The 7,600-nt window shown below is 46.7% G+C and overlaps 1 non-coding gene across 1 annotated transcript; it reads left to right on the top strand.

The window, feature by feature from the left end:
- Positions 1 to 947: 947 nt before the first annotated feature.
- Positions 948 to 1,020, top strand: Trnaf-gaa (transfer RNA phenylalanine (anticodon GAA)). Its single transcript has one exon. It is a non-coding gene; the product is annotated as a tRNA-Phe (tRNA).
- The last annotated feature ends 6,580 nt before the right edge of the window (positions 1,021 to 7,600 follow it).

Below are 7,600 nucleotides of genomic sequence, written 5' to 3'. Positions count from 1 at the left end.
TTGCAGAGTAATTATGTAGATGTAGATGTTAGTGGCGGCAGTCATTTAACACAGTGATAGCGCCTCTCCCCGTGCTCTGCTCTGCACAGGGTTGGGGGAACGGTGTCTCTGTGGGGACTCTGAACAATAACATCGCTGACGAACGATGTGTACGCTCTGTTCTGGAGCCACAGTTCGCTCTGTGCTTTCGTATCGAACGAACGCTATGTATTGTAGTAGGTGGGAATAAAACGGTGTATACAGAATGCAGGGCCGTTGGCAATAACTCGCTATTGTAGCGCCTAGACTCTGAGAACTCACCACAGATTTATATTTATAACGTCGAAGGTAACAGTGCATTTATTATTGCGCGAAGCCAATCCACCATCTACCACGAAAAAAAAAGAGACTGATTCTCGGTATGGCCGTGTTTCGCGCATATTAGACTTCCATGATTTATTTACGTCGCATGGTCGCGAATTGAACAGTGACCCGAATATAGAATAAATTTGCTTTACTTCTCGTCTATTTTCGCAATTTTTTCTCATCAGACTGCCGGTTTTGGTGTATAATAACCATTTTCAGACCTGAATTAAAAAAGATCTGTTATAAAAATAGATCTGAAGATGGTTATTCTACACCGAAACCGGTAGTCTGACGAGGAAAACAAAAGAATGTGACCCTAGACGTGAAGTAAAGGAAATTTATTCGTTCATCTCTCCTGGTGTGGCTTCACGGGTAAACATGGACATATCGCATCGACAGTTTCAATACTTCGTCATTCGCTCCTTTCGTGTATCCATGCCTCATCCTTCGGATTGGCAAAGACATATCACATAAGCACGTGGACTCCTACCAACCAAAATGCTCATATCAATGACAAGAACTGTACCATTCAAATGGGCTCCCATGTTGCGTGGCAGACGAGTCTGGTATATAACACATCTACAAGAAACGACACGTCGTATGCCGAAATAGCTCAGTTGGGAAAGCGTTAGACTGAAAATCTAAAGGTCCCTGGTTCGATCCCGGGTATCTGCAGTCGTTTTTAATGACCCTGACGCCACAGGTGTTTCCTTTCTACAGGACGTGCGTGAAATTGTAGAAATGAAAAACAAATCACTGACAAGCAAACACAAATATTACGAGTTTACACAGTTTCTTAAAAGTAAAAAGTAACAGTTTGATGTCAACTGAGTGTTTTACATGTTTTTGTTCTGGTCTTCACGCCGTAGACTGATTTGATGCAGCTCTCCATGCTACTCTATCTTGTGCGAGAGTCTTCATCTCCGAACAACTACAGAATTTTCTTACTGTACTCATCTCTTGATCTCCCTCTAAGATCTCTCCCCCCCGCCCCCCCCCCCCTCCACTTTTCCCTTCAGTACTACATTGGTGATCGCTTGAAGTCTCAGAAAATGATCTATCAACCGATCCCTTCTTTTGGTCAAGTTGTGACACACATTCCTAACTCTATTCACTACTTTCTCATTAGTTACGTGATCGACCCATCTACTCATCAGCATTCTTGTGTAGCACTGCATTTCAAAAGCCTCTGTTCTCTTCTCGTCTAAACTGTTTATCCTGTGCAGCTGGTCCCGGCGGAGGTTCGAGTCCTCCCTCGGGCTTGGGTGTGTATGTTTGTCCTTAGGATAATTTAGGTTAAGTAGTGTGTAAGCTTAAGGACTGATGACCTTAGCAGTTAAGTCCCATAAGATTTCACACACATTTGAACATTTGAAACTGTTTATCGTCCATGTTTCACTTTCAGACATGGCTACACTCCACACAAAACCTTCAGAAAAAGACTATCTAACACTTAAATCTATATTCGATGTTGTCCGCAGCTCGTGGTCGTGCGGTAGCGTTCTCGCTTCCCACGCCCGGGTTCCCGGGTTCGATTCCCGGCGGGGTCCGGGATTTTCTCCGCCTCGTGATGACTGGGTGTTGTGTGCTGTCCTGAGGTTAGTTAGGTTTAAGTAGTTCTAAGTTCTAGGGGACCGATGACCTCAGATGTTAAGTCCCATAGTACTCAGAGCCATTTTATATTCGATGTTAACAAAAATCTCTTCTTCAAAAACGCTTTTCTTGCCATTGCCAGTCTACATTTCAGTGTATTCTACCCGAGAAATATCAATAGTTGACCTTAGTGGATGTCAGACAAATGATTTGAATGAACTTCGGAACACATTCACCCCATTTACTGAAATCTACACAAAATATTTTCGACACAAGTTTAAAGGATGTGTAACAAAAACAAAGATAAAAAGTCAAAACCATATAAGGTTTCGAGCAGGATAGATTAATCAAAACTATATGATCTTTCACAGTCCCTATTTCCGGCCTCTAGCGGATGCGGAGAGGAGTTAGTAGTTGAAGTTCTGATAAGGAATCCACATCTGGAGATGTACCATTTGGATGCACCATTAGTTTAAAGGTCGGATCGCTTTGAAATCTGCCGCCTTGCGATACGTACAAAAGCTGAGGATGCGGCGCCGTCGTCTGTCCCCGCAGTAATTACCTCACCTGATATCGGGTTTGTCCGACTACAACAAACACTGCGAGAACCTGGGAGGTGCTCCAAGGGCTCGACTTCGAATAAAACTGCTGTAACCTGAGCTGAACTGTCCGCCATGTGTTCCGCGAAGTTTAGAATTTTCGTAATTGTTTGCGTTTGAGTGGAGATTTCTAAATAAATGTACGTCGTTATCGTACATTTATACAGGGTGAGTCACTAACTGTTGCCACCAAAAATAACTTCGAAAGTATGACAAGAGCTGAAGAGATTGTGGGACAAAAGTTGCATGGGACAATGGTGGCCATAATACGACATTGGTTTTTTGTTGCTAGGTGGGGTCGCTTCAGAGATATGAAGTTCCAACCCTCGTATATTAAGCCTAAGCATTTCCCTTTTCAGATTTTACAGCTTCCTCGTCACACTGAAAGTTCTGCCAATCCACGCTCCTACTCGTAGGACGTTGTGTTTTCGTTGGTTATTCAATCTTTTTCTCTTGGTCACCAGCCCTTTGGCAGCCCTCTCAGATGTCGGAATGAGGGACTAGTCCACCATATTTTGCTAATGGGATCATCATGATAATTACAAGCCACATGTCCTGTTGATACACATTAAGTATCTTTAATACAGTAGATTCCATTGCCTTCTGCATACGCAGGCCGTTGATCATTCCCGACTCTTCGACCTCTAGGAGCAGTTTCCTAGGCAAGGCCAGAGGCTGCCCTGAACCTCTGTGCGCTCCTCCGCCCTCTTTGACAAGGCTGCTGGCTGAATGAGGCTGACTTCTTATGCCAAAAGGCTTCAACTCCCATTGCTGACGATATTTATTTAAAATTTAAGTGGTAGCGGGATTTCAAATTGGTTCAAATGGTTCTGAGCGGCCGGCTATTTTTTACACATTGACTGTATTGAAGGGTTTACTTTTATTTAATATTGTACCGGCTAAGTGTCAGTTTGATTACTTTTTAAACCCAATGTTAAACGTGAGTCACTACACGTATTGTGTTCCCAACTCTGAGAGAAAACATCTTTAGTAGCTTTACTACCAATGTTTACAGACGACGATACTTTAACCTTTCGTTCAATTGTTTTAGTTACGAATCGCTAGTTTGTTCTTGGCATAGATCACGTAACCTTAACGTTTATTAATCTAAGTTAAGTTAATGTTCAAGACTTGTATTATGTTTCAAATTAACAACGTCAGTTTATTGACAAGAATTATTAATAAATAGGTTCACTCGTACGATTTCATTCAAAGAAGTTCTTTAATTAGAAGTCTAAGTAGGATTCCCGCTAGCATCAGAGATGTTAGATAATATCCTGTCACTTTCGGTAAATAAGTTATTTCTATTTAATATTCGCAAACTGTCATTAATTATGATCAGTAGTCGCGTGAAGTTAAAGTTTCCCACTATCACAATTCAAAGTCCGAATCCGGTTAAAATTCTCAATTCAGTCAAGCGTTTAAATATTCACACGAATTGACATTAAAGCCAAAGAGATTACTATTCACCTTCCCGTTTATCTAATCTAATAAATGTCCAAATCAAAGTCTTGAATTGACAGTCCTCAAAAACAGTCTCGTCACGATCTATTCTTGATCCCCGTTTAATAAAGTCCCAATTGTTGTTCTCTCCTAAATAACTTCCGAACTAGAACAGACTAGAGACTGGAGTATCGTAATTACAACGTATGGCTATTTATACTTTAATAAACACTATCTTTGGTGTCCCAGAGCTACGTTCTATGACTATAATATTGATTTTCTTACGTATTGGAATAACTAATATTTTAATACTCTCTACTGTTTCCCCCCTTCCCATGTTTCTAAAATTTATAATTAAATTTTCCTTTTCTTTTCTTTTACTTTCTATACTAGATATTTCCCTCTATTTGTTTTTTATTTATTTTTCGTAATTACTACTTGTGGAGGGACTTGGGTCATTTTGTGAATTGATATTTTAAGGACATGGGAGCTAATTTGGGAGCTATTTTTGTTTTTTCAACACCGAGAGGTGTTACAATTGCCCGCGCAAATTGAAAAGTCACATTACTTTTTGAACAGCCCACGTACACTGAGGTGAAAAAAGACGTGGGAGAGCTGTATGGACATCTACAGATGGCACCAGTGTCGCGTACACAAGGTACAAAATGACTGTGCACCGGCGAAGCTGTCATCTGTATTCTGGTGATTCACGTGAGAAGGTTCCCGACGTGATTGTGGCCGCACGACGGGAACTGAAAGACTCTGAACGCGGAATCGTAGTTAGAGCTGTACGCAAAGGGCATTCCACTTCCGTAATCGTCGGGGAATTCGATATTCCGAGACCCACCGTGTCAAGAGTGTGCCGAGAATATCGTATTTCAGGCATTTTCTCTCGCACGGAAAACACAGTGGCCGACGGCCTACTCTTAACGAGCAAGAGCAGTGGCGTTTGCGAAGAGTTGTCAGTGCTAATAGACGAGCAACACTGCGTGAAATAACAGCGGAAATCAGTGCGGCACGTACGATGACCGTACCCGTCTGGACAGTGTGGCGCTTGTGGGGTATGGGAACACACGTCCGACGAGCGAACCTCCTGCGCTCGTGACCTCGGTTCGATCCTAGACGACTGGGAAACCGTGGACTGGTCAGATGAGTCCCGATTTCAGTTAAGAGGTGCTGGACTGGTTGCATCCGTGATCTAGGTGTAAGGTCTTGAAAAAGGCCTCTGTCCCGTGTTCAAATCCCGCTAGCCGGCCGGAGTGGCCGAGTGGGCGTCGGCTTTCAGCCGTGTTACCGTGCGGACGGGCTCGGCGCGCCGGGCAGTGCTCCGCAGGTGTTGTTGTTTACCCGCTAGCGCGCGGTCGCGTCGTTGTCTTGCCGTATAGTACCTGTACCGACCCGACATGGCGTTCTCATATCGAAAAGCTACAATCAAACTGACGTTCAACGCATCGTACACGAGACCGAAGGCCCATGAAATTGAACGGATTCTACGAGACATCATGCACATAGAACCACAAGAACTGATAGGAATTCATCTGTCTACCGTAACCAGCACAGTGTATCTCAAACTGATTGACGAAGCGGCCTGCGACACATTACTCCAACGATCTGCAAACGGCTTTCGCTTCTGTCACGCAGACGGTAACGTGAGCGTGGTAGGAGTTGACCATGCTGGTCTGGGGGTGCGTACCGTGCGCATCTTTGAACTACCGTTCGAAGTCCCTGCCAACCTAGTCGTCGATGCGCTGCGGCCATACGGCACAGTTCTGAGCCACACAGAGGAAATACGCAACACATTCGAAACGTACCCTGTCCTTAACGGGGTACGACAAGTGCGCATAGAACTTAAGAAGCACGTTCCATAGTATGTTGTCGTTGGTGGCTGCCGCGCAGTTGTTATATATGGTGGACAACCGAGGACCTGCTCGGGCTGCGGCCATGAGGGCCATGTTAGAACTGAGTGTCTGCAGCGCCGCCTCGTTCAGGTGCCCCGCAATGAACTTCCCCAACGATCCACTATGACCTCTCTCCCGCTAACATATGTGGAGGCGGCACGACATGATGTGATGGATGATCAAAACCTGCTACCTCCTCAAGCCGCTGCCAGCTCCGTTGGAGAGTCAGCGCCGTCGACGACGCCGCAGCCCAACGGTGCAGAGGTTCCTACAGCCTCTGCCCACCGCAGCGTCGTGCGCCCCCAGCCACCGTCACTGTTGGAATCGGACACAGGGGTTCCTAGCGACCGAGACTGTGTCGAGCCCCGCCCTCCAGTGGATGTCGAATCTCGGACCCGAAAGCAAAAATCACCCAAGCGACACAAGAAGAGGCGATTATCAGTTGAAGAACAGGACAGGGATGTGAATCCAGCGGAAGACATCGACTTCGTTGACTCGTCCACAACAGCAACGGACTCCAGTGGCATCATTCACCAGAAGGTGCCTGAAGACAAGGAACACTCTCCTAAATTTGGTGGCACAGAAAACGAGGCGCATTGCGTCGACTCCCAAAATGTGGGCTCCTGTGAAAACGACCAGCCACCAATGACATCACAATCGTCTCTTGGTGATTGGGCAGACGATATGGAGGCAGATGATGCATAGCAAACATCGATATCTCCACCAGAGCCCATGGCTGACATTGAGCCCGGAGGGCTCTGCCAGTCAGGGACTCCTACGGTATAGTAATGCACAGCATGCAGATGGATAGCTGTGTGGTGTGTGGTGTGTGAGATCACTGTGGGATTGCACCGGCACACTGCCTCCGCCACTTGATATGTCTCAGTCATACCGTGTGGGAACAGTCAACGTAAATGGTGTCCACTCCACTGTCAAGACCCGCATGTTACACGACATGATCAGAGCGGTAGACTTGGACATTGCCCTTCTCCAGGAGGTCCGTCCCGAGCTGCGTTTAGACCTATATGGCTACACCACCTACAGCCTACCCTTAGGTGAGGGCGCAGGAGGAACGGCCATCCTCCTCCGAGATGGCATAGACGCGACGGACGCGACGTACTTGCCGAACGGGCGAGGCATCGCACTCACACTTGGCGCAGTCCGCCTCATTAACGTCTACGCTCCCTCCGGTAATTCGCACCGTGGTGACAGGCATGTCTTCTATTCGGAGGAGGTAGCCCCACTTTTGCAAGGAAATATGGACCATTACATAGTGGGCGGCGATTTTAACAGTGTTCTGCGGCCCGAGGACCAGATACCGCATTACGTCCCATGCCCGGCTCTACAAGCATTGATACGTGACCTCGCGCTCCACAACACATGGCTCTTACATCATGGGACCCAGAGTGGATATACGCACTTTACCAGCCATTCTGCCAGTCGTCTGGACCGGATATACGTCTCGCGTGCCCTCCGCACAGCGACCCGTGATGCAGAACTCTGGCCGACGGCCTTCACGGACCATCTCGCGTACATCTGCACTGTCTCCTTGCCCCGACAACTGACAAGACGCAGCAGGGGCCCGTGGACGCTGAACGTCTCCCTCCTTCGCGAGGAAGCGTGTCGGCGAGCAGTCACCGACACGTGGCGTCGATGTATCAGGAGCCTGCCCATGTATGCTTCCACGTTGCTGTGGTGGCTGGGATGCGTCAAACCTGCACT

This window comes from Schistocerca serialis, chromosome 10, assembly GCF_023864345.2.
Source record: "Schistocerca serialis cubense isolate TAMUIC-IGC-003099 chromosome 10, iqSchSeri2.2, whole genome shotgun sequence".
NCBI classification, from domain to species: domain Eukaryota; kingdom Metazoa; phylum Arthropoda; class Insecta; order Orthoptera; family Acrididae; genus Schistocerca; species Schistocerca serialis.
This window is presented reverse-complemented; position numbering and strand designations above follow the sequence as displayed.